This window comes from Podarcis cretensis (genome assembly GCF_951804945.1).
Source record: "Podarcis cretensis genome assembly, chromosome: 3".
Classification (NCBI taxonomy): Eukaryota; Metazoa; Chordata; class Lepidosauria; order Squamata; family Lacertidae; genus Podarcis; species Podarcis cretensis.
The window spans coordinates 56995296-57023283 of record NC_137172.1 but is presented as its reverse complement, the minus strand read 5'-3'; the positions used below and the strand labels follow the sequence as shown (position 1 = coordinate 57023283).

At 40.4% G+C, this 27988-nt stretch overlaps 1 protein-coding gene across 2 annotated transcripts in view; it reads left to right on the top strand.

Moving 5' to 3' along the window:
• The window catches only part of SCAF8 (SR-related CTD associated factor 8), a 73897-nt gene extending 47003 nt beyond the window's left edge, over nucleotides 1-26894 (top strand). For both annotated transcript variants that reach the window (XR_013837555.1, XM_079971501.1), the window contains one exon: nucleotides 25624-26894. The gene's annotated coding sequence lies outside the window, so the exon portion shown is untranslated. The remainder of the gene's footprint in view (nucleotides 1-25623) is intronic.
• Nucleotides 26895-27988: the final 1094 nt, after the last annotated feature.

The following is a 27988-nucleotide window of genomic DNA, read 5'->3' as shown; positions in this document are numbered from 1 at the left end:
GATATAGAGTAAAAATAAACTGATGTGTCCATTTGTAAACAGGATCAAAAAAAGGTGAAAATGTAAAGGGTATGTCTACCCACTGAGAGTGCTACTTTCATTTTGAAAAGTGGAAACAGAAATTTTCAGCACAGTGCTAACACTACATTCCTTCAGTAGCCTATAAACGCAAGAGGTAGGTTAATGCCAGCTCACCTGTACAATGTTTGGCTAAAAATAGAAGTGAAAGAGCTTAGTTTTGTTGTAGCTTATTTTTGAAGGCTTTAATTTTTTTTAAGAAACATGATAGGCAGCCAAGAAATGGTACATGCCTTTTCTTACATTTCCATTCCCCCTTCCACCCACAGTGTGCATAGCCTAGCATTATAATCAAACCAAGTATGCATTAAACTGTCATCCCTTAAGGGGAAAAATGTCTTCTAATGTGGCCTGAAAGTGATCTCAAAAGCAATTCCTAAGTTTTCAATTGCTTCTTAAAATATAGCTGCTGTAAATTTTGCCCATAATTGCCTTCCACGTTTTCATGAAATATTTTCTGTGCAGTAAAATAGAATTCACCTCACAGTTGTAAAATGAGAAGCAGGGGCCAGCAGGAAAGATTGTTTTAAAGAATTGGGTATAAAGAGGAGACCCTTGGTTCAGTTGTGGGAAAATTGGGATATTTATGTTAAGAGAGATTTTAGACTATATAAAATGATTGTATCAGTGATACAATTTCATGGAAGAGACATTCACTAAAATTATGTGTGTTAGTTACAAAAGGAAATTGACCTTCATAGCTGTGTATCTGCAGCTCACCTAAAGATTTACTGGTGATGTCTTATTCTTAATATATGGAATTACACTGTAATTAAGGGGAGGGGAGTTTCAGTTGAGCTTACTGCAATATGGCAGAATTATCCCTCCTATTCAGGCAGTACCATGGAAAAAGCATAGAATGGCAACTAACAGAATAATATCTAAGAAATGGCATGCCATTGTCCAAGCTATTAAAGCAGTTTTAATAAGAATCCAATGCCTGCATCTAAAACTCACTCCAGTCTATATCATCTGTTTTTCTGGCTATTCTACACTGTCTTATAATTGCTCTTCTTTTACAACAGTAAAAAAGAAAGGAGATAGGGAGATAAAACCATAAGGACAGAAAAGAAAGGTAGCTGTAGTGTAGTGTGAAGAAAAGTAAACTGGAAATAAAGCTGTACACCCTCTTCTAATCTTTTACTCATTCTGCATAATTTTTCATCATTAACAACCTGATCTAGTGGAAGGTGCACTTGGTATCTCTGCCATTCACCACTGACTTCACACAGGTCACTGTGACACGACCCAGTGCCAGTATGTGTTACATGTCTCAGTATCTTCTTCCAAAATAGCCCAAGTGTTTCACCAAATGCAATAGCACTTGCTGATCCTTTGGCATCTTTGCACAGCTTTTTTAAAATCTTCCTCTCCAATCCAGATACCAAAGTCACGTGTTGGCTGTCATTATATTCAGCAGCATTTCCAAGCAGCCTTTGAAGAGCAGGATTGTTCCATTGCTGTCATCCATTTTAGTTCATCATGGCTGCTCTCATGTTTGCTGAAATTGATGGTTCCTTGGATCTAGCAAGACCCAGGCTAACATTTTGAGATGTGATTGTTGAATAAAGGACATTTTGAATATTCTGGTATAACGTAGCACACATCTGTATGGTATCTCAGCTCTTGTCCTAGATAGATACCAAAGTATATCTCTATTTGTCAAAGATAGCCAGGATCCAAAGGCTTGAAAGCAACATTCTGCACATGTACCAGAACTTTTCAGGCTACTCCTTTCCCAATGAACCTCCCCAAACTCTGCTCTTGAAGTTTAGTGGATTCTTCTCAGCCACATTTGATGCTGTGTAAGGGGATGAAAAAGAAAATGGACAGCAAACTATTTTGCTGTCTGACCTAGGACACAAGAACTTTCTTTATGCCACATCAGACCATTGGTCCATGTAGCTTGTTACTCTCTCCACTGATTGACAGAAGTTTTTAAGGGTTTCAGACAAGAGCCTTTCTCAGTTGAACATGGAGATGCTGGGGATTGAAATGTGAAGCTTTGGCATGCTCTACCACTGAGCTCTTCCCCACTTCAAGTTAATCAGACGTTGACTTAAAATTATCCTGTATCAATATAAGCAGCCAGTCTCTTGGGGTTCTTTAAAAATATATTTAAAATAAAATAAAATAAATGAACAGTAGCACCTTAGAGGCCAACTAAGATTGTTCTTTAAAGTTACACCTCAAGTTACAGTGGATCATTGCATGCTTGCACTGAATTTTGAGCTCCATATAAGCTAAGGGGCATGGAATCTTGTTTATGCTGTCAGCTGTAAATTAATCACTTCATTATGTAATCCAGTTAGATACTGAGTTAATTGGAAAGCTGGTAGTATCAACACACAGCTTCTCATGCAAATAAGTACTTTATTGTTTTCAGGGCTTAACCCTTGACTCCTTTGTGCTCTTTTTTGGAAGATTCTTTTTATTCATTCATTTTATTTCATTCTGTTTGTGGAGTGCATCTTATGGAACATCTTGGAGCAATAAAAATATCAATGATAAAGGAACACAATATATATATCAAATCCAATACCTGGGGGGGGGGGACCTCTACTTAAAAGACCTTTTGAAATAGGAAGGTCTTCACTGAAAAGACAAAAAAGACACCGCTGGTCTGATATGTAAGAGGAGGGAGTTCCAAATGGCAGGTGCCGCCACACTGAAAACCTGATTCCAACATGTGGAACAAACCTCCTGATGAGATGATTTCAGCAGGATGCCTCCTTCAGAGCACAGTGAACAGTTGGATGTAAGCGGTGAGCCCATCTTTTAAGAGGACAAATTTCATCAGTACTTCTGTCAGCATTGAAAGGCACTAATAAGATAATAAATTGAATTAATGTGACTTGAACAAAATCAAAGCTGTAAGACACTGTAACACACATTTCCAGGAATTCTGTAGATTTAGTCTCTGATCAACGTGACTTGCAATGATCACCTTATTATTAGCAAATTTCTGCTTTGGTTGTAAGATAGGAGATAATAACATCCATTTTGCGTTTTTTTAAGACTACATTTCTGCAGCATACTGGTGGTGTGGGGTATTAATATCAGGTTTGTATAACAATAGATATCTGATCAGATTTAAACAGTAGTTTAAAACATTAGACCACTGCAAATTATTTCTTGTATTGACACAAGGGATTTTAAAAGAAAATCACAATTGCTGTCTCCCGGAAAGCAACCAATTCAAAATTGCTTCGTGACAACACAGCTTAGAGATTGCAGATTAAGCAATATATAAATTATTGAAGTAAATGGACAATAAATAAAATGACAAGTAACCAGTTCCTTTAAATAGCATTCTTTGGTTTATTCTGGACCCCATGCTATGTCACAAATTTTGTCAGTTTGTTGAACCCTCAAACTTTCAAATTTTATACTGTATAAAGATTTTGTAGTGCTTAATGAATGCTTTGGTAACAGTACAACAGCTTTTCACCAGTGATCTGGTTCAGGATAATATAATCCCCAAAAAGCTCCAATCGTGTCCTGTTAATACTTTCTATATCTTACCTTGAAAGCTGTGTGGTTGCTGCCACTACTGTGGTTGCTCCCAAACCGCCCTCCAGAATAATTACATCTGTCATTTTTTGTTACTCTTCATATTTATACCCTGCCATTCCTCCATTAGGATCCCAGGGTGGTGCATAGATCAGCAAAGAATACAAATAAAATTACAACCTTGAAAACCTGCAATAGTGTCAGTAAAATACAGAATTCGCAGTGCAGCTTTCAAAGGATAACAGGTCATCAGCCAAACCCACCCTTCCCCAAAGCCCCTGGATAAACAAGTGGATCTTTAGCTTCTGGTGGAATGATGTTGGTGTGGGGCACAAGCACATCTCTGTCGGGATAGTGTTTCACAGTCAGGATGCCACTACAGAGAAGGCCTAGCCCCATGTCGCCACCAGCTGGGCCAGTGGGAGACACTGTTAGTTGTGTGGTTGTGTATTACTCTCCTTACAGATCTGCTTAATGGCTCAGATACTGTTACCACTGCATGTAACTATACAATCTACTATTGTCACATAAGTAGGAGGTGTAAATGCTGCCAGGAAGCAGCTTAGGAGCAACTTGCAGGAGTAGAGGCAATTGTGCAGCTAAAACAGTGTATAAATGGCTCCAGAATGGGGTCTGTTTGCACATAATGCTAAAATCATGGTTTGGTACACGGGTGGAGATCCTGTGGGCCTAATTAGGTCTGGCATGGGTCCCAATTTGGCTGGCGTGGCTATTTCCCCAAATCCCTGTAACCTGCCCCACACCTGATGTCATATGTGATGACAGCCAGAAATGCAGCTGCCAATGAACAATTGAGAGCCTTACAAGTGCTCCCTGTTGTGCCTTGGCAAGGGAGACTCGAAGTCAGAGCCAAGCAGGTGATTGGTGGTGACAGCAAGCCAGCAGCGATCAGCAGTTCAGTGGTGTTCACCACCAGGAGCTTCATAGCATAGCCAATCCCAGCAGATTTCTGTAAACTCCAACCCCTCCTCAATTCTGTATTGTATTTAGATGGGGAGCTGATTTCTACCAAATTTATTTTAAAGTTTCGAAGAATCTTGCATAAACCAGGAATACTGGTTTACAACATTGGTTTCTTAAACAAGCCAGCTTCATAAATTATGTTTTGAAATTGCTTGACTCAACAATTAACCATCATTTATTGTAAACCAAGATTCCAGATACAATGGAACGGTCTTCTTTTGTGTGGCATTGCCCTTTCAGGATTCTACTCTGAGAAGAACTAGCACTGAATACCACCCACATGCTAGAATAGATGTGTGCTGATAGTTGGGAGGGGGTATAATTCTGGAGGCTTTTGCTGAAATGAGAGACAGGTATGGCTTGCGAAGTGTTTCTGTTTTTCTCTCATGCTCTTTTCACAATTCCCTATTTCCTTTGAAAGAGATTTTTTTTAACAATGTTATCACCGCCAGCAGCAGCATTGTAGTAGTGGGGTTAGAAATGTAGCCTAAGAGTGTGTTTGTTGCTCAGTTCCCCATTTACTTCAGGGGAAATTTTTTTTTGTTACCAATATCATCACTACCACCATCATCACTGTAGTAGCACCGGGGTTAGGACTGCCGCCTGGGTGTTCTACTTCATGCTTTTGCTATCCATCATCTTGGACTATATCATCCTCATTCAACTCAGTGTTGCAGAATGAATGTTTTGTTAACATCATTATTATGCTCACAGCACAGTATAGATGACTTATTGAAATTAATGGCCCTAACTAATTAATTTCAGTGGGTTTACTCTGAGAAAAACCATTGTGCGTGTGTGCATGCATGTGTGGATTTTTGTGAGTCTCATAACTATCATCACAGCACATAGTTTAGTTAGATACTAAGCGTTTGTAAAAATGCAATCATTAAATGCTCACAGTATCTTTGTAAGGGATGGATATGAGGAGAAACTTCCTGATGCCATTGACCAAACCCCCACAACCTCCTAGCCATCCTACCAGGTCCAGGGGGCAGCAGTCACCACAAAGTAAATGTGGCAGAAGTCCTCCGAGGCATGTAGGAGAAGGGGAGGGAACCTGTAAGCTTGATCCTTTGTTCTACACAGCACAAAGCGTCCTGTTAAGCTTATTATTTATCTATCATGTTTTAGAACAGCAAGGGGGCCAAGGAGGAGTTCTCAGTAGCTGCCAGTATATTCTAGAAACACTTTCCTAAAAAGATTAACCAAACCCAAATCCGAGCATTTTCCAAAAATATTGCAGTATCTTCTTATTACTTCCATTGGTTTCTGGCAACCAGAGAAAGGATGGTAAAGAAGGTGGAGATTTAACATTTGTAAGGTTCTGTTTATTATATGCTTACGGGTTGCCTATTAAATGTGGAAGAACTGGAACTCCAAAAGAAATAGATTGATTGAATGAAAGACTGGCTGGTGTAAGGCCACAAACTTGGTGGTATTAAGATTTCTTTATTTACCTCTTAAATTGAAGTTGCTAGGCAGTTTGGTGCTTTCTAGTTATCTTACTAGCAAATTATTATGTACACAGTGCAGAATAGCAGCAACTTTTCTTTTTGATGTACAGGAGAGGGGTCCCATTTCTATGAGGGGTGCGTGTGCGCCCACTCCTTTTTGCTCTAGATGAGTGACGTTCGATAAAAGATGTAGGGCAGGGGTTGCTGACATGGTTGGACTGCAGCCCCAGTCAGTATAGTCAGTTGTTAGAGATGATGAGAGCTGTAGTCTCAGAACATTAGGAGAGCACCACATTGGTTATTCATGTTTCTACAAGTCAGAAATAACATATTCTTTACATATACGTATGTAATACATGTTTCACACATCCTCGCCTGTAAGCAAGCTTTCAGCAGCTATAATGACAATTTACATACATTCTACCCACCCAACACTTTTATATCTCTCTACCCCCCCACCCAAGCCACGGCTGAGGACAGTATCCCCACTGTGTATTTAAGATTGTAAGCAATTTGGTAGCAAGACTAGTCTCTTTGGTTTATGTAACTCTGGAAGGTGTTGCATACACTATTAGTGTAATGCTAATAATTCAAATTCTTAATAAATGTAGGCAAGCATAGTAGTTGGAGTCTTGCAGTGCTCATTCTTGTTCCCCCAATTTTATCCCAGTGGCAGCGGTCTGCCACACAGCTTGTCAGAAGTCTGGAATCTTTACGGATCACATTTGCTTGTTACCTGTGTGCATACAGTCTTGCCAAAAGCCAGAAAAGCAAATTTTACATCAGGTTATATCTGGTTTTTTTAAATAATAATAATAATAATGCAGCCACACAAAACTAAAACATGAGTAGAATTGGTAGCTTCTATTGTTAATCTTAGCAGTTTTGCGTCTTGCCTTTTTGCCACAACTAGAGGAAGATGCTCCCTGCAACTTGATGCTCTTTCATCCTGTACTTAAGATGATAGCACCCTTGGATGCCAGCAATAAGGTGCTAAAGGTCTATTATTTTGTTGTACCATGTGTGGAGAGCAGTATTTTCCTCTTCTTGAGGAATGCTAGCTTCCGTTTTGCATTAAGCGGGATGGAAAACTTGTGCCCGTTCTGATATTTTTGGATTTCCTACTCCCATCAGCTACAGCTGGCATGGCCAATGTAATCCATTAACATCTGGAGAGCCACTGGTTTCCCATCCCTGCCTTAATGGGACTAGCTGGTTAAAACCTCTAAATGGCTGACTTCTCATTCCACTTCCTCATTCAAAGGCTGCTGCACTAGCATTCCCAGCAGTTTATTAATCTTTCACTTCACGTTCTTGAATTCAAGCCTCTTAGTACCCATTCTTCAGATTCAGCTGTTAGCCTTTCTTGGGCTAGGATCCCAATACTTAACCTTCTGTGGGATTAATAACATAGGCTTCTTTTGTCATGTTGCACGAAATGAGACTGGAGAGGCCAGGCACAGTCATTCCTCAAGGTCTCTTCTGGACCCCGATCTCTGGTACAAAGTGTTGCTCCCCTGAGGCCGCCAACAATATACAGAAATTTCAGCTGGGCTTGCGAGTGGCAGGTGCATTTAACCACCATCATTTTTGTGGGGACTTGTAACATTTAGTTTGTTTCATAAATAGTTTGTAAGCATTAATTGCAGTAGTTTAACATGGGGACATCTCATTTCTCACATATTCCATCTACTTTACTGACTAGTAAAAGGAAAAAACTGCAAGTGTGGCTTGATTAGAGCATCTGACTAGCTTTTTAACTGGAAGGAATTGTTACTGTCTTCACACACGCACACCCAGCAAATGACAAACTGCACTATTGATACTAGGATTTGGGATCTTTCTTTTTGCTCCCCATCATCTTGCCAAGATTCTGAAGCATGCCACAATCAGAGAAGAGGAAGAAAAGAAAAACAGGAAGCAAGAAACAAATACACTTCAGAAGCAGGACACCAGGAATGTCACGAGGCTCTGATGTCTGGGTCATCCAATACAGATTTGTAATGGTGGGACGGCTGCTATACACTCTACAGGTGGGGCCAGTTCAAAGTTGGCTGCCCTTCACAGCATTATCTAGACCCCATTGATGCTTAGGGCTGGGTATGAACAAAGTGCATACATTATTGATTGATTCATGCATTAACTATGTTTATGCCACTCAGTTGTAGCAAAACCTTTTAAGCAGTTTACAAGAAATCTTACAATTGTCATTGAAAAGGACTCTTTGATCCTCCATTACAGACAATTTGTGTTCTGGTATGACCCTGGGAGAGGCATACATAAGACCGAGGTGAAAGCATAATGCCTTCCACATGTTGGACTCACATTAGCCACAGCCCAGCAAGGTTGATGATCAGGAATGATGCGAATTTCAGTCCAATCAATATCTGGAGGGAAGCCTGTCGGTTGCCACTGATGTAAAGGTTGCAACTATCTCTGAATCAACAGATAGTTATGTTGTGTTGAAAATGACATTCAAAAGCAGCTGCAGTGGTTCTTTTGATGCAACTAATAAATTATTGGCCTTTAGAATATTTTAAAAGTCTGTACAGTATTTCTCACATACGATATTTGCCTCCAGATTAACATCTGGATTGCCACATGTGGATGCTATATTTAAGCCTCAGGGCCCTACAGTGGACCCTAGCCTAGAAGCATCGGAAAAGGGTATTTATAACCAGATTCATAACAATTTAACCCATAGTTCCTATGACTGCAGCTATATCGATCCAGATTGAGAGCTACTTAATATATGATGTGTGCCATGTGTGTGTTTTATCACAAATATTCACTGCAGAGACCAAGAATCAACCATACATGCATTTCACTCATATATGTTACACATATTTTGGATGACACAAAATATGAAGTGGTACTACGTGTTGAGCAGTAAGTGAATATGTGGCACTGGTCAATTTATTGCATACTCAACATGCTACTACAGATGTAAAAAGAAGCTTTCTGTTTCAAACTAAGTTGCACAATAAGATTCTAGCTAGACTAACCTGTCACAAATGCAGTTGGGCCTAAGATTTGTCATATAATGGACTTCAAACTCCTAAAAATCCAATCAAAACCACTGGATTTAGGATAATTGGAGCTTCACAGCTCGGCTTCACTAGAAATCCCAGGTCTAGCATTGGGACCACATAGCTGTGCTTTGTGGTTTCCTAAGGCCTTGTAGCAGGGACGCGGGTGGCACTGTGGGTAAAACCTCAGTGCCTAGGACTTGCCGATCGCATGGTCGGCGGTTCGAATCCCCGCAGCGGGGTGAGCTCCCATCTTTCGGTCCCAGCTCCTGCCCACCTAGCAGTTCGAAAGCACCCTTAAGTGCAAGTAGATAAATAGTAGATAAATAGGTACCGCTTTATAGCGGGAAGGTAAATGGCGTTTCCGTGTGCTGCGCTGGTGCTGGCTCGCCAGAGCAGCTTTGTCACGCTGGCCACGTGACCCGGAAGTGTCTGCGGACAGTGCTGGCTCCCGGCCTCTTGAGTGAGATGGGCGCACAACCCTAGAGTCAGACACGACTGGCCTGTATGAGCAGGGGTACCTTTGCCTTTAAGGCCTTGTAGCAGTACTTTGCCTAAGATCACAAGCCCAGAAGCAGGTCTGGCCAAAATCAGTGTATTTCCTGGCCCCAGTCTTATCCACAAACTGTCAGGTTTTCACAGAGCTGAGCCAAGACATGTGGTATTTGTCCACATACAGATGCTGACTAGACTACAGCTGAATCTTACTTCAGCACTGGTGGCAGAATATCATCCCCCACCACCACTAAGAAAGCAGGCAAGATTGAGCCCAGAAGAGGCTGTGTCCCAACAGAGTGGGATGGCTGTCCCTCAACATCTGAAGCAGTTGCCTGGGGTTATAGGAAATATGTGTGAAGTGGCAAAAGAAGAAAGGAAACAAGAATGAGAAGAGCAGAGATTAAACAATGTAATCCAATGCATGGATGCTCAGAAGTATCAGTTTTACACACTTAATCTGAGAATAGGTACCACTGAACTCTGGGTAACTCATTTCTGAGTAGACATGCCCAGGTTTCTGCTGCAAAAGGTGTATTTGAATGTAGCTCCAGTTCAAGAAACTGACTTTCGCTAAGTGCACTTAATAGATGTATGATGAAAAGGATGTGCCTGCAGTTAGAAAATGTTTTTCAAAATTTAACTTATTTGAGATTATCACATCTCAGTTATGTTGCGAATGCAGCCTTTTGCTACCCTGTACATTAAAAACCGCTTGAAAAATACACTTTAGAACAAAGAGAGCCAATATTGTACTCTTGAGATGTTGTTGGACAAACAGAGTTGTTAATTTGTTGTTTATTTTGTTGTTAAGTTGTTTACATGATTTTGTAATTTTTGCACATTGTTTTTCTCCATTTATTTTTATTACTTTGTTCCACAAATTAATATAGTCCCATCATGCCTGAATATTGGCTCTTTGGCTGAGCCTGATACTAATCATAGTCTAACACCTGGAGGGCACCTGGTTGGCTGCACCTGTTTTAGAAGAAATCATTGGTAGGGTACCCCAACATGACTCAGCATTAAGTCAAAACATTTAAATGCTCCTTTAATATGAAAGATGTCTCATAGAAAAGGCCTCTGATTACAATTACGACAGCTCCTGTTGTCACAAAACATTCTGATACAAGAAGGCTGAAAGTTGAGACATTTTCAGGATTTACAAATCTTATCTACCTCGTCTCATCTTCAAAGTGTTGAGATAACACAACTCAGATTCATTTCAGAACATGTTCCCCTTTTGCTGCAGGTATGAAGAAGACTGGATGCTCAGGCATCCCTGGCTCATGAGAACATCCTTGGCGCTGTTAGCCAAGCGACTCTCTCCGTATCAGTCTTCCCACCTGCAATTTGGAGATAATAATACTGGCCTGTCTTAAAGAGCGGCTGTAAAGATTGCTGAAATGTCTTGACCTTTATTTATTTATTAAAGTGTTTATTTGTGTATTTGATTTCTCACCCACCCTTTACCGCAGATGTGGAGAATCTTTGGCCCTCCAGATGTCACTGAAATCAGCTCTCATCCCTGGCCATTGGCTGTGCCTGCTGGGACTGATGGGAGCAACATCTGGAGCACCACAGCTTTCCTACACCTATGGGACCATATAAGGTCCCGGGGCAGATTACAACTGTAAGCTATGTGATTATAAAGTGGGGTGGGAACAACCATAAAACACGAAAAGGGTAAAAACACCTAAAACAATTCAATATATAAAAATAGTTCCAGTACAAATGCAGACTGGGATGAAATAATTGTTGAAAAAGAGAGGTCTTCAGTAGGAACCAAAAGGACAGTGGACATGGCACCTAACATGCAATAGGAGGGTATGCCGAAGAATTCTTGACACCACACTAATGGCCTGTAGTGCATCTCATGATAGCATGTTCAAGAGGTCCTCTTTTGCAGAGCACATTGATCAATTGGGTATATAAAAAGGGATTCAATATTTCAGCATCTCCCCAACAGCCAGAGAGCATTCCATGACCACTGAGTGTGCTCAGGCTTCACGATGGGGGAGGGTTCTCCCCTTAGAAGTCAATTTTTCTAAACTTTTTGTACTTTTACGAGCCTTGTTGCCCCCTGCCCCTAGTGATGTCTCCCACTTATGATTGGTGCCTTTTTCTTACATAAGCAATGGCACTCAAAAGCTGAACGCTGGGAATAGTCCCTATAAGGGAGGGTCGTCTTCTGACTTTAGTGTGATTTGGATGGTATTTTAGTGTAAAAGTGATCAAGACTGAAGACGGCCCAATGGGTTGCCTAGTCTAGCTACCAGCTTTATTCTACCTTCCTCACTTTATTCTGTATAGATACCACACAACTGAGAGTTGAATGTGCCATCAGCAAGAGGATTTAGGTATCTGGTCTAACAACTTGCCTTTCCTCCACCTGTATGCTAAGAAGCATCATTATATTCATTTTGATTTAGGGTTGGAAATGTAGGTTTTGATTAGCCATTCAGGCAGGACCTTAGAGACCTAATCCCAATGCAATTTAGAACAATTCACAGTTGACCTAGAGGAGGTTCATAGCTTCTGAGACAGAACGAAGTGGGCTTCTAAGGACTATGAGAGTTCTTTTGAATCTGTGTACATTTTTAAAAGGCATCATACATTGAATTGATATGCCATCTGCTTTCATTTTACATCAACACTGAAATTGTATTACTGAACTTTGTAAAACATGTATGATAGATGGTGCGGAAAAATAAAGTTTGAATTGCGTACACCAATGTATTGTCTCAATAAAATTGGACTTCAAATGTTGGAACATATCATCTTTTCTTTTGTACGGTGTATGAACACCATTTCAACTTTCGCACTTCAGAAATCCCGCTCTTAACACAAGAGACAAGACAGTATCTGACAATTTTACCTAATCCCTATTTATACTTATTTGAAAGCAAGTTTGCAGAACAAAGTGGGACTTGAGTAAATATGTATAAATGCACACATCCTATTGATGAAACATCCTATTGATGTTTCTGAAATGTGTTCCCAAGTGCATGTGCTTAGGATATTTACCCTTATACATGCTTATTCATAAATACTCTGTGTTCAGTGACACTTGCCAAAGAGGCTAAATATGCATAGGGTTGCAGGCCCAATGTTAACAGTCTTGGCCCAAGCTTTCTTTATCAGTAGAGAAGTGCTTTGGTTGGGGCCAGCAAGCGGCTACATCAATACAATTATATATATATATATATATATATATATATATATATATATATACTTTAATGTGATGTTATAGCAGTATTCAGTGATATTGCACCAGAACTTCAGGCAGCTAAGATAGTATAAATATTATGAATGATGTGTTATTCAACATGCATTACCACCCAAAATTCAGTAAAATGTTATTATTACGGATCAGACTGGAATAGATACTAAGTTCCTATTCAAATATTTAGGATGGGGGGAGCACCAGCCTAGCCCCTATGGGCACTGTGGCACCTGTGAAGGCCTTCATTGGCATGCCTGATTAGAAACCAGAGACTTGGCCCTTTCGTTTATTTTTTAATAAAAAGTAAGGCTCTAGCCATCTTAGAAAGTTATAAAGCAAAATATGCAGTTTTTCTTCTGAGTGGTTTTTGGGATGAGCTATCCTGGCTGCCCCCACTTCTCAGTGTTTGTGGCCAAACAGCAGGGCTGTGGTTGATAAGTGAGTTGCCAGGAGATCAGGCAATAGGAGTCCCTGGGGTTGCACAGAGCTGCTGTTTCTCCCTCTCTTTTAGTGCACTTTTCCTGCCTCTGTCTTACTGCCTAGCTCTTGGAATCTTCATAGTTTGCCCTTCCCTTTTCCCAGCAACCAGGATGCATCTCTTCTATGGAGGGTTAATCTGAGATCAGGTACTCCCTAGAAGTTGTTTTCTGCAAATACTACTACACAATACGTGTGAGTAGATGCTAAAGAATATGCCTTGTCCCCAAAGGGCAAATGTGAAAGCATTGCAAAGAAGCCTAAGCATGTATCCTGCTCTGCAGGAAATAAAGACTAGGCAGTTGTTAAGATTTCACTGTACAATGGTCTACATGTGTACTCAGAAGTAAGTCTCCTTGTGTTTAATGTGGCTTACTTTCAGGTAAGTGGGTACAGGATAGCAGCCTAGGTTTTAGCATTGAGGCGAAACAGGGCTCTTATGCCTTTAATAGCTGTCTGGCAGGAATAAATCCAACATGTTAAGCCTTTTATAGTATGGAAACAGTTATGGGAAAAGCTTCACTAGGACTACCACTTGTTTTATGTAATGCCATGCTTTCCAGAACAATCTATTTGTGTTCTGCCAATGCCCCATGGCAGCCAATTTGTGACTGGTGCCCCCATCACACTGTCAAAATTCAAAATCTCCCCACTAGTCCTAAAAGGTTGCCAACCCTAATTTAGTCTGATCATTCCTAGAATAGTAGTAGTAGTAGTAGTAGTACAGTGGTACCTCGGGTTACATGCGCTTCAGGTTACATATACTTCAGGTTACAGACTCCACTAACCCAGAAATATTACCTCGGGTTAAGAACTTTGCTTCAGGATGAAAACAGAAATCGCGCAGCAGTGGCACAGTGGCAGCAGGAGGCCCCATTAACTAAAGTGGTGCTTCAGGTTAAGAGCAGTTTCAGGTTAAGAACGGACCTCCGGAACGAATTAAGTACTTAACCTGAAGTACCACTGTATTTCAATTTCTATCCTGTCCTTCCTCTTGAAGGAGCCCAGGGCTGCAAACACATCAATATAAAAACATTCTAAAAGCATTCTAAACCCAGTCTAAATCATCCTCCCAGCCAGTGATTTGCCAGAAACAATAAACAATGGTTTGCCTAAGAATGTGGGCGGAGCAAGATATTTTTGTATGTCATGAAATCAGAAGCAGCTTCAAGTATCTCTTGCAGTTGGAAGAAAACATATGACGTATATAACCTGTCATAATCTTCACTCACCCTGGTTATCTGAATCCATGATTTCTTCAGTAGTGTGAGGTTTGACTTCAACTTCTTGCAACCGTCCATGACGATAGTTCAATCTTCTGCATCAGCATTACCAGAAAAGTACCAGGAGTATCTTATACTGCCTGAAGGAAATGCCTGATAATAACTGATGAGAGGGGAAAAAGTCAGTGCAGGCTGCCCTGCTTGCTAGCACACTCGTTCATTTATTTATTTTTCATTTCTTATCGACTTCCTTCCATCATGGAATCCAAGATCATTTACATGTGGCTCTCAGCTGGTCACTAATCCTAGCACTGGCTAGTCCCAGACCTGCTTAGCTTCAGGAAGTTGCTTTCAAATCATACCCTTTAAACCATACTCTGTGACTACATTCTTCCTTATAAGAACTTGCTAGTGTAGAAAGTCCATAGGACCCTGTCTAATGGTAGCAGAGAAAACCCCATCCCTTCGGAGGAAGATGTAATTGGTCTGGTGTGGAGCAGGTGTGCCAGAGCTCTTTCCCTTGACTATAAATTATTTGTTTAGAATCAAGTTTAGAATCAAATGTTTAGAATCAAGTTAGTTGCATCTGCTACATAGTTTTTCTGTCACCATTTGTTGGTTGTTTGATTGCCTGTCCTTTGCCCTGATTAGAGCACAGGGCAGCTAACAATGTTGCTGAAAGCCATAAAAATGTAACAAAATAGTAAGGCAGCAGTTAGAATGACAACAAATTCATGCCAGCTATAAAAATAGTAACATGAAACAATATATTCTCTCAGAAGTGCTGTATGGTTAGTCATCATAAAATCACCATCACTAGTGTGGGGAGTTCTTTAGCGGTGGGGCTGGCACAGAAAAGGCCCTGTTCCATGTTACCATCTGACATTCCTCAGGTCCTCCCTCCCTGAAGGTTGTTTTTTCCTCCTTAGTTCACTCAACATTTTGTCTGAGCACATTCCCAGAATGTTCTCCGTAATACTCTTCTGCTGTTAGTGCAGTATGTTGGTGTGGTTTAATCTGCAAATTAATTTAGAATGTAAATTAATTTAGAAGTAGTCCTACGGCCACTTACTTGAGCGCAAGCTCCATTGAACTCAGTGGGGCTTACTTCCAAGTATGCACATATGCATAAAATGTAATTCAAAGGTGGAATTGATGTCCGGAGGAAATTTCCAAAAGGTGGCACTTTGTCCTGGATCTTAGGCTAGTCAATTGAAAAATTGTGGTTTTGGGAAGGCTGTCCTGGTTTTTGCTTTTTGAAATATGGCAACCCATGGCTAAAATTTTGCCTGTTTCTGAGTTTCAAAGTTTGTTGTAGCCATTCTTCATTATTTTTAAAAAGAAGCAAACTTACTTCAAAGTAACTGATGACATGCAGAGACTCATGGGGTATTTAAGCATGTAGTAAAGTAATTTTACCCTTTACTAGTTCAGCCAATGTCAGAAACAAAAATCTGTGGGTGAATATTTTCATATGTAAAAAGTAGTGGCATTAGCTGGCAGGATCAGGGGAGGGTTTGATTCTTCTAATTAAATCTTTGACTGTTTTCTAAATTTATTAAAGCATCATCTTGCTGCCTTTTCATCATAATGTAATTCAGAGCAGCTGACCCAAATTATAAACCAATTAGAGCTGTTTTCTAAAATAAGCAGTATATAAATTTTGTTAAATAAAAATAAAAGAAAAAGAGTGAACCCAAATCGAAACACAGATATAATTACAGCAGGAACTTTAAAGTGTGCAACCAGAAATTAATCAAACCTGGGATATATTGTCAGCTTTATGGTGGCCTGACCTCTTACCCTGTTTTGACAATGGCTAATATTAAGGATATTAATAGACTATACTGGTAGTCAATCAGCTTTGTTCCTAGGAACTCCTGGAAGCTTAGTGTGATTCTTTGGTTTGAAAGCAAGTGCCTTAGAAAGAATAGAGATGAAGTTTATAATGGAATGTTTTACCTTAACTCTGTTCTTTGTAAGTTGTATATTTGTTAAGGGTAGTGAAACGCTTTTCCTTTGTGAGAATACAAGTACAGTGGTACCTTGGAAGTCGAACACATTAGTTGTTGAACGTTTTGGCTCCCGAATGGCAAAAACACGGAAGTGGGTCTTCCGGTTTTTTGGAAGCTGAATGTCCTACGCAGCTTCTGTAGCTTCCAATTGACTGCAGGAAGTTCCAGCAGCCAATCAGAAGCTGTGCTTTGGTTTTTGAACTGTTTCAGGAGTCAAACAGACTCCCAGAACAGATTAAATCCGAGAACCAAGGTACCACTGTAACACCAGATAAGCAACCCTACAAGATCGCCGGAGCTCTTTCCTTTTGACTTGGTTTTATTTTTCTCCCTGTACTATTTCTCTTAATAACATCCCTCAGGATTAAATTTAACAAGCTCGCTATTCATTCTTTGAATAAGTACTTGGCTTTCATTAAAACTTACCTGTCAGCAATTAATCAGACATCTCCCAACACTTGAGGTTTCTGGGAGGGAGAGGCTTACGTCCTGCACTTACGCCTTCAGCTACGGTTAAGACCTGCTAAGTTCCCTCTTAGTCATTTCCTTTCTAATAAAAAGAGTCTTTCCTTATTTGAAAATCATTGCATTCCATCAATGACTCTCATTGGAGGTTTCTCTACCACTTCCAGGTTTGCTGTTAACTTTAAGATGGCACAGTTGTTATAATCCTAATAATGTTGTTTTCTTTATATTGTTGTCGATATTTCTGACAGTACAGATTCAGGACTGGTGGCCTCGAAGCAGTTGAAATCTTCGGGGAGTTGGGGAGGGCCTTCACAAATTATCTTCTAATAAGTTTTTGATTTTACCAACCAATAATTTTCATAAACCAAATCAATATTATTTTGATCTGTTGTCACAGGGTCCCTAAAAGGAGTGGGGCCCATTGGTTGGTGCCTACTTTGCCTATTTGGTAATCCGGCACTGTACAGATTGTAATTATGACAAATACGAGTAAGATTATTTCATTGACAATGACCACTATAGAGTTTCATATAACAGCTAGGAAAGTTTCATTTACTGTTCAAACTATTTTCAAACCTTCCATTTAAATGTATTTTCTGCCATAGACTATCTATCCATCCATCCATCCGTTTGTTTGTTTGTTTGTTTGTTTGTTTGTTTGTTTGTTTAATAATTGCCTCTCAAAGCAATTTCCAAATATATCTTAAAACAACTAAAAAATAGTTTTGAAAGCAGTATGACTAAATATAGGTTTTAAAAAACAAAACAAGATGGAAACCAAAGGGAGAGAGAGACATTTTAACCCAAGTGGAAAAAGTTGAAACAAAAGTGTCTTCAATTGTTTACGGGGAGTACAGACAGTGGGCACTTGTTGTATCTCAGCAGAAATGCTGTTCACATTTGCTTCAACTGGTATATCCTCAAATGTGTTATTAGGGTGGTCAAGTATCTTACATACAGAGGATGGTCCTCTATTTGCAGGGTTGTCTTGTCTATGTCTGGTTATAAAAGGGGAGGGCCTTAAAGAATCTGATATTGCAAACAGAGGAGGCTCACAAGTCACCCAATCACAGTCTTATCTGTTCGGGCAGGATGCATTTTGATTTAAATTATAGTAATAGATCCCAATTTACGTATATCCATAAATATAAATAAGCATATAATTTGCAAGTACTAATATTTGGGAATGTATAAGTAGCAACCCTAATTGACATCCCCTGAGGATACAGACTTTACATATGCCACATACAGTGAAAAAAGCTAGATGGTAAGCATTTTGTTACTTTTTGAAGATGTGAATGAATTCACACATCCATCTCTTTTCAATGTTGGATGCAGACAGTGCCTTGTCTGCAGAGGAAAACATACTTGCTACAATTTTATACTGGACTCTCCTAACACATTTTTCTTCTGAGGTTAAGACCATTATTTTTAATTCTACACTGGAAATGAACCAGATTATATCACTTCTATTTTCAGCAGCAGAAAATACATGGAAACCAAATTTGAAGTAGCTTAGGCAATGCACATTTTGTGTTCCATTTAGAATCCTCTCACCATTGTTTTCATAGGAGGAAGGAGCCTGTCACAAAATTACAGTCATCACATCTAAACCCTCCTGTCAAGATATACCCCAAGGGTCTGTACTCCTCCATTGAACTTTATTTTGCCATGATGCAGCAACCTTGATAAAGACTGCCTGGAAAACTAACCATTTCCATTGGATTAGGCAGGATATAAATGTATTAAGTAAATACAGACTAATCTGAGTGTAAAGCAGAGAACATAAGTGATCAAGGCACAGTCTCTTTACCTGCAGGTTAATAGTTCCAGAAAGTTACTACAGTGGTACCTCGGGTTACAGACGCTTCAGGTTACAGATGCTTCAGGTTACAGACTCTGCTAACCGAGAAATAGTACCTCTGGTTATGAACTTTGCTTCAGGATGAGAACAGAAATTGCGTGGTGGCGGCACAGCGGTGGTGGGAGGCCCCATTAGCTAAAGTGGTACCTCAGGTTAAGAACAGTTTCAGGTTAAGAACGGACCTCCAGAACAAATTAAGTTCTTAACCCGAGGTACCACTGTACTTCAGTTCTTCCTAGCCCTGAACATGCAAATCCTATTTACAAAGTTATTTCCACCCATCATGCCACTTTTAATTGCAGCCGCCCCTGCAACTCAAGGGGAATAGAGAAATATTTTCTGTAGGCCACAGAATGAACTAATAGAATCCATAAAATGTTTTACATTTTTACATTGGATAATTTTCTACCCAAGACATCACTTACCTAGGCTTCCTTCTGAGTAGGCATATAGGACTGCAGCTATGTTAACAGGCCCATTGTAGCGCTTGATTCAGTTAAGTTAATGTTCTTAAACCTAAATAGCATATGCCATCAACTCGTAGATTTGTGGATGCTCCATCTCAGGCAGTGATCCTAACCAGAGGGCAGGATTCCAGCCCAAGGTTGAAGGGAGGGGTGTCACTAGACACAGGTGTTAGAACCATAACATCACATGCCACTAATCCCAATTTGTGATCCAGCAAGCAAGCCATGGTTAACAACCATCTGGTTCCATCAAGGCAAGAAGCAAATAAATATTGAGTCTTAAGTAGGACTGCAGCTTCCTTTGAGCAGCTAGCTCCATCCTTTATGTGCTGTGCTTCTACCCATGTCTGCTTTAGGAGCCTTTGGTTTTTTTTTTTTAACATAATATTTATTGAGGTTTCAAATAAGACAAATAAACAAAAAAAACCAGAAAAAACACACAAAACAAGTATACTTTCAGTCCTTATTTTCTTATACCTTATTTTCCACGACTTCCCCTCGCCTCCCCATCTTGTATTCCAATTCCAAATGTTAGTTCAACAAGTTCTTACCCAATTTTTACCTTATTTCATTGTTATGCTTAAATCCTTTTAGTAACAGATTTCAACTTATTTACCTCAGTTCTTCTACTTAAACCCTTTTTCCAAGGTCGACCCAGATTCCCTTCCACGAATTTCCCAATTTTATATTAATACCAAACCAAAAATACAAAATAAGAAATATATATATAAAAAAAATTTATACAACCTTTGGATTCATCAAACCCCACCCTCCCTTTCCCGGTTTCGATCCCCAAACCAATGTCCATCAGTCCATCTGCTATCAGCCTGGCGATCTCACATCAGAGGCTTTTAAGTCTCTCTCAGTTCCTCTTTGCCGGTTCTTTGAATAGACCTTCATATTAAACCCCGAATCTCGGAGGAGCACAATCCCAAAAAAGTCCATATTTCTTCCGGCCAGACCTCCATATTTGAAAGAATTCATGAATTTAAATGTCCCAAACGCTCGAACTTCCATCTTATTCAAATTTGTAATCCATAAATCTTCAGGTCTCCATCTAGGTAGGTCTCTCCATTCTTCATTCTCCAATTCAAGCCAAATCTTCATCATCCAATTCTTATTTTCCTTTATGACCTTCCTGCCAGGCCTCTGGCCTTCCTTAGCCTTCTGCAACATTATAACTCCTCCTTCCTTTCCCTCCAGATCCTCATGTATCTCTTCCACTTGTTCCACTTTCTCAAATTTGTCAAGTTTCTTTCCCTGCTCAGCTGCAAGATCTTTTGTTTCCGCTACAGGGGCTTTTGGTTCAAAGACGAAAACTTGAATCAAGTCCTTTCCATTTTCAGTAAAATTGTTTACTGTTTCATTCAGTCCCATGACCCCTGTAGCCAAAATATTACTTTGTTCTTGGAGCTTTCCCAGGAGATAAAAAGTTTTGTTCAACTCAGTGAGTATTTTTCCACTTCCAGCCATTCTTGCAGTGTCCCAAGACCCCCTCTAGAGGGATTGTGGATATTTACTATCCTTCTAGTTCCAGTCCCAAAAACAAAATAGCTTATTTTTCGACAATTTATAACCAAAATGTAGCAAATCCAACTGGCAAAGGCAGCAAAAACAATGTTACTTTATATTCCCCAACTTTGACAGCTAGTTTTGACAGCTGTCAAAGTCTTCTGTATCTTTCCAACAGGCTCTCTCACTGATCGCTCCCGGGTCCCGGGGGGTTGCGCAGCTCTCAAAATCCACACATCCTCCAGCAAAATTACTTATACTGTCCAATCGTGAAATTAATAACTTTGTTCAGTTACAATAGAAAATATTCTCTCGACCTTAGTTATTTAGTCCTTGTTTTAAGTTGTCTACAAGATGGGGAGACAGACTTCCTTTTTGTATCTTCCCCGATCGTGCCAAATTCAAAGAAAAAATTTCCTTTTTAAGTCCAATTTCTATATTACTCACGGGTTGTTACTTTTTAGTCTGAATGTTCTCAGGAAGAAGTCAGCGCTCTCTGTCCATGGCATGCGGCTTCACTCAGCAGGGGAAGCAGAGGACTCTCAGCACCGCGCCGCTCCCGTCCCCCATTCCGAAGCCTTTAAAAAGGCTCCTTCGCAGGTCGGGGGGCACAAATGGTGCCCGCCGAGTCACCAAGTCCACAGGCTTCCGCGCCTGTGGTTTCTAAGGGTCCCCGCGTCGCCGGCGCGACAGAAGCCGATCCCTACTGAGCCGATTCCCTCCGGAGCTCGGCGGGAATCCGCCATTAGACGTTGGCGCTAACCCGGAAGTCCGTTGCCGCTAACCCAGAAGTTGCTTTAGGAGCCTTTGACTCTGATGGCATGGGGAGGTTGGGGTTCTACTATGGACTCTGATCTGGTCCTTTGAATTTGAGGATGGTAATGTGAATTTTTCAAACATTACAAGCTTGACATTACAAGCTCCTCTGGTGCTGAAAGTCCTAAGTGGGGCAGGAAATCAAATACTGACAAATAATGACAGTGGAGCTTAATCTTATTGATTCCAAATTGAGCTTCCCTTAGAGCATGATCAGCACAATACTCCTTTCTCTCCTCCTAATTGTGCTCTGGTGATATAATTGCGAAGCTCCAAAATGATTATTGTCATTTTTTTATTATTATTACAGTGGTACCTTGGTTTAAGAACAGCTTAGTTTATGAACAACTTGGGTTAAGAATGCTGCAAACCCGGAAGTAGATGTTTTGGTTTGTAAACTTTGCCTTGGAAGCAGAACGTGTTCCGCTTCCTGTTGAGTGTAAATTGAGTCCCCCCGCTGCTATGGGAAAGCACACCTTGGTTTAAGAACGCTTTGGTTTAAGAACGGACTTCCAGAACAGAAAGTTCATAAACCAAGGTACCACTGTATTATTAAACCACCCTTCGCACTAAAGTCCCAGGGCAAGTTGCAATATTAAAACACAATACTAAAAACAGTTTAAAACAACTCAAGTTTCCAAAGCTAGGGTCAATGAGTGCCTATTTGGTAGATCCAGGGTCATACAGTAGCATTGGAGCAATTGCCAACTCTTAACAGTGATTATATATTAACTCTTAACATGTAACATATATACTTAAAAATGAACCCACCATTAAAGCAATTCTCTGCTTATCATTGCCAGGCTCCCTTCCCCAAAATAATCTTCATAATCTTCTGGAAGGTATGCAAGGCCACACCATGCAGAGCCTCTGGAGGGAATGAGATCATTAAAAAAAAAAATCATTAAAAAAAATAGAGTAACAATTGTCTCTCTACAACATGCCCTCACTTTTTGATCTTACTACAAGATGAGCATCATCAAGAATCTGCCTGCATCTTACCACAGAGATCATTAAAACAAGGGAAGAGCAACTCATGTTGGTCCTCAAAGATATATATATATATATATATATATATATATATATATATATATACTGTATATAAATCCAACATCTTTAATTATGCCCAGAAGGATACAATGGTGTATTGTGCTCCTATAAGGATGTACACCTCTGGGTTCTGCAGCAGATGTATCCTCCCAAGAACTACCAAAGAGCATTTTAGTTAAGCTTTTAGTAGTTACCATATCGTCAATTGTTGATACAGGTTCGGTGGTATTTAGAAGAAGCATCAACCTTTTTCTTTTATTGGTGTGATACCATATTCTACCATTTCTGTCCTGTATTCTGCATGGGTAATCTACTATATGCGGTCCTATTTAATAGAACACTTCCTGTGGGTTGAATCCAATGCTAGTTCTAGTCAGAAGTAGACCCACTGAAATTAACGGACCTGACTAACTTAGGTTCATGGATTTCCATGGGAGACAAGTTGGGATTGCAGACCTGCTAATTTACTATTGACTTCCTGCAAGCCAAGGAACTCTGAGCTGCTCTCTCTCTCTCTGAGCTCCTCTCCTCTCAGCTTCCTGGGTGCTGAGGCACTGACCTCTATTTTTATTTACAGTATTAATTAAATTTGTATACCTCCCTTCCTCTGTAGTCCTCAGGGCAGTTCACAGCCCTTGAGCCAAAGGACTGTGCTAGGTCAATTGTCTCAGGTGGTTATGTTGCAAGAGTAGGGCTGTAGCAGCTTTATGACCTCGGTAGAAAGGAGGAGATCATGCTAATAGGTGCCCCTCTGTAAAAAAAATAACAGTTGCATATGTACAGAAATATGCAGAAATAAAGAGGCTGACAAAAGCACTCTTGAGCTGGTTTTATTGAGTCAAGCAAGACCGTAAGCTGTCATTATGGAGCAATTTTTCAGAACAGGAAATTAACCCAAACATTTTAATGTGCTGTGCAGCATTACTTCTAAGTGCATGGGTTTTTAATAGATCTTAATTTTCTTTGGAGAGTTGGCAGATTCCTGTTTGTTTAAACATATTCTTTAGATTATGTTTCAGATATTTTAAACTTTCCAAGGGGAATTATTTACTTGCCGTCTATCCCTGCCCAGTCTCGAAGCCGTTCTGTCAAGTGCTTCCTTGGCACGTTTTATTCTGCACTCTGAGGTTGATTGAACGGGAAATGCCTTCTGATTTACATTGGAATATCTTTGGACAAAGTAAGGGCTAGGTTCTTGAATGCATGTCTATTTAGTTGTTACCCCGCCTGATTCTGAGGGCTCTGTTGACATTACATTAGTTCAAAGGGTGGATTCTGAAGCACTTATGGTGTAGCCTATCAGACCAGCAAAGCGGGTGGGTTACAGGGAACTCCTTGAGTAGAGTTACAACTTGTGGGACACCCTCTCCCTCTAAGCAACCACAAAAGAAAAAGGGGTTGTGGGGTGGTTCCAGTGATGTGGGAGCAACAGAACTGTGGCTATGCAGCAAGGGTAGGAGACCGTCATCATCTTGAGGACCTCATTCCCTTCTGGGCAAACTTCCAGGGCCCAAATGCCTGTGGTGGGCAGGGCCAGAGGCAAAGGAGGGAGGCAGACCAACAAATGTAAATTTCACCATTGTACAATAAGCTAGGTTTTGCCCATACTCTGTCCTACATTCAGGCAAGCAAGGGTCATTAGCAGAGTTCAAGGGCAGATTTTAGCCAATCAAAAGGACTCGGGATCTGAAACAGACCCAGGGCCTGGGGGAAATGCCACAGGCAAGATATAGAGCCATGGAGAACCACATTTGATCCCCATGAGTGAAGCTCTCCACACAAGTATACAATATATACCGTATGGGATTTGCTCAGATTCCTACCTGTTCATTGCTGTCGCCACCAGCCTGCCAGGTGGGCCAAGGTGTGTTGTACCACGGGCACTGTGTAGCTTTCCAGGTTTGAATGTGTTGGACCAGTGTAACAGGACCCTCTCCCTGATTGTGGACATTTCTGGAATGGTTTAGAGCACAGTAACCTTAAGTCAAGGTCCCAGGATTTGTGTCTCAGATAAACTCAACTGTCACATGCCTTCCCACCAGGTTTTCATTCCAAGCTGGATAAAATACACAGAGTGCTTTTGTTCAAAGACGATAATTTATTTCATATTCATTTGCAGAAGAGACAAAAAAAATAATAATAAACTATATGCAGATGCCATTTAATGAGTTAATGCAGTACCTAGATGATTCAGGTGAGGCAGGAGTCTGCAGTGACGTCATCAGCATCACTGATTTTGGGAACAATTGTGATGGGTTTATATTCAAGCTCTTTGGATCATTCATTTCTTAGTATGATGGTCTTCTTTATAACAACCCACTATTCTTTGCTGAATTAAAGTATGAATAACAGAAAGTTTTGGAAATAATTTAAGCTCACCCCTTAGAAGTGTGTCTTCTAAAAAATGTGTAGCAATCCTGCAGTCAAAGTAAGCAAGAAGAGATATCTGTTCAGTTTAGTCTGGAGAGCACAGAGAAAACAAATAGTATCAATACATAGACCAGCCTTGTAAACAAGTCCACAAAATTTACTAGCCTGCCAGCCCTCACCTGCCCCGGCAAAACCCTACCCTGTTGAACTATCCTGTCAGTGCTTGGCACAAGAGGGGCAGATTTCCCTGCTCTAGAAGACTGCTTGGTTTCTCTTGTGGTCACAGAGAGAGGACTGAGTACCCAACCCCTCTTCTGCCAACCCACTCATTCACTTACATAGAATTCCATACACTCACTTATATGCAATTTCTGGTCACCTATAGCAACCAGAAGCGAGGCTTAAACACAAGACTGTACGCGACTTCAGACATTATTATTAGCTTGCTGAAAACATTAAATACTAACCTAGGGAATTTTCTGTATTTGCTTTTGAATGTTGAACCTGTTTTTCATTTGTTTTAAAAAAGCTCAAAACATGCGTCCAATGACAATTAGTAATTATTCCTTTTGTCAACAGGCAATATGATGAAGGATGTTGTGGCAGCTTACCGGGTGCTGAGCTTGACAGAGCTCAATGAGAAGAACTTCAGTGTTCTTTTGGGAATCACATCGGATCTTGGTTGCGAAGTATTAGAAGGAAGGAACCTGGCGTTATATGTTGAGGAAGCGTTGTGTGTCAGAGCACACTTTTCAGTAGAAACCAGGGATTACGAATGTACCTACCAGTATTACCTGTCTGAGGCAGGCTTAATTTTATAAATTGAAAGCAATAAACTCTATGAGTTTTTTTTAAAGAAAAACAAAGAAATCTTTTTTTGTGTTTTTGAGGATGATCTGCTCAAAGGAACAGTTGTTGTTGTTTTGCATCCAATACAGAGAGAGGCTCTTCTGCAGGACCAGAAGAAAACACTGGACTGTAAATCATAAACTAAAACCCACTTGCATCTTCTAATGCTAGTCATCGAAGGACAGGTTGCAAGAAAACAAAAATGCTACCGTGTCAAAGGTGTTCCATTTTCTTTCAGGACATGTCTCTACATGTGTTCTTAGGAGGCTCCATTTGATGTAATACCACATGTGCAATCATTGTGTAGACCTTGAATTGTGACTGGTGCCCTCAGTTCTGGACGTTTGCACTGACAAAGGTGTAATGCCAAAGCAGCATCATGTTTTGTGATCCATTGAAACGCCACTTCCTAAGCCCTTAATTCCTGGCACAGGAAGTCTTGGGTTCAGGGTTTAAGGCCCAGAGGACACTTGGGTATTTTCAGGTTGATGAGCCGAAAGGTCTTCTGAGTTTCAGAAGAACTGGAAATTAAAACCCCAGGGCCAATATTTGGCCAGTCTTGTCCTTCGGTTCTCTATTAATAACTAGAAGACTAAGCTCTAAAAAGAAAAGTAATGATGAAATTGGGAAAGGGTGGGAATTAAGTAATTTTAAAATGCACTCAGCAGTCAAGAGTTTTCATATTCCTAATTAAGCACCCAAAGAAAAGCTCTACATTTCAGGCTCAAACATGTGGACTTGGTTTAATGATCAACTCAGGTGGGGTGGGGGGTGGGGAGAAGCATGATCATAAGCCATACGTGAAAAGGTCATTTTTGTCTATCTGCTTATTTGTGTTTTGTTCTCTCAGAATGAAAGGGCCAGTCACTTGGAATGTTGTAGTTCATGGTCTCTTGAAATCTGATTAGTCAGAATCGTTCAGCAAGATCATTCCCCTTATGCTGTACCTGCATGGTGACTGCAGCATTGGACCTGTATAACAATAAACGAAAAAGAAAAGTTTTGATGCACAGTTTATTATTTCACCATTGACTGCATCTTGTAAAGCATGGCTTTTAAATCTTACTGTGTGCCTTTGTTTAGTTTCCCATGCTGTGTACAACACTTTGGAACATAGATCACCTAGTGTGTGTTGCCACTCTCCCTAGGTGAGCAGTCAAAGGGCAGACGTCATCTGCAACCCCCCCCCCCCAATCTACTACCACTCTCCACAGAAACAGGTCTGCGCTGTTTCTGTTATATTTTCTGTGCTGTGCTTGATACACTCATGGCTCCTTCTGTTTCTGTCTGAGTCTTTGTTCAACTTTTACAGGGCCAGTACCATGTTAAGGCTAGAAAACAGACAGACACTTGCAAGAACAGATACAGGTGACATACTGTGCTGTAATTCCCTAGCAAGGAAAAAATGGTCTGCAATAGCCTTTTCCCCATGAGCCATAGTAGGGCGATACTTTTATTAGGATCAGCTGAAATGTCACAAAATCCAGAGTGCCTTTGGCCGCTGTTTTGTGACACTTTAGTTAATGCTGATAATGGTGTTGCCCTGCTTTAGAATTTTATTTTTCTGACACACCAACACAGAGCAGCCTATGCCTTTTGTGAAAAACTGTGTGCCCATCACTACCATTCTTCCCCAAAGACCTACAGCTGCAGGGGAGTTTGGGGTAGGGGGGGGAGGGTGTTCTAGTGTAGCACCCTGCTTGTGGTTAACGCTTAGCTGGAATGAAATATTCAACGCAGCAATAGAGAAATTAAAATAGTAATTTATTTGTCAGACAAATAAATATGAGGCACAGTGGTATATGGTTACCAAGCTCTGGCCTGGCCTCCTGCCATTCTGGCCAGCACTTATATTTCCTTAATCCAGCCCCCTTGCTCCTCCTGTGGCTGCCTCTGTCCAATCAGCCTGGTTGAAATTCCTATTGGCTGTTTGCTAGAGCCAATCACAAAAGATACACCCATTTCCTTCTTCCCCTTTTATGGAAATCAAAAAGCTATATATTCTTCTATCTATAAATGACAAATAAGTAGTAATATATCTTACATGTGTCTCAACAAGGAATCTTAATTACCAGCTCACCTCTTGCCCTCCTTG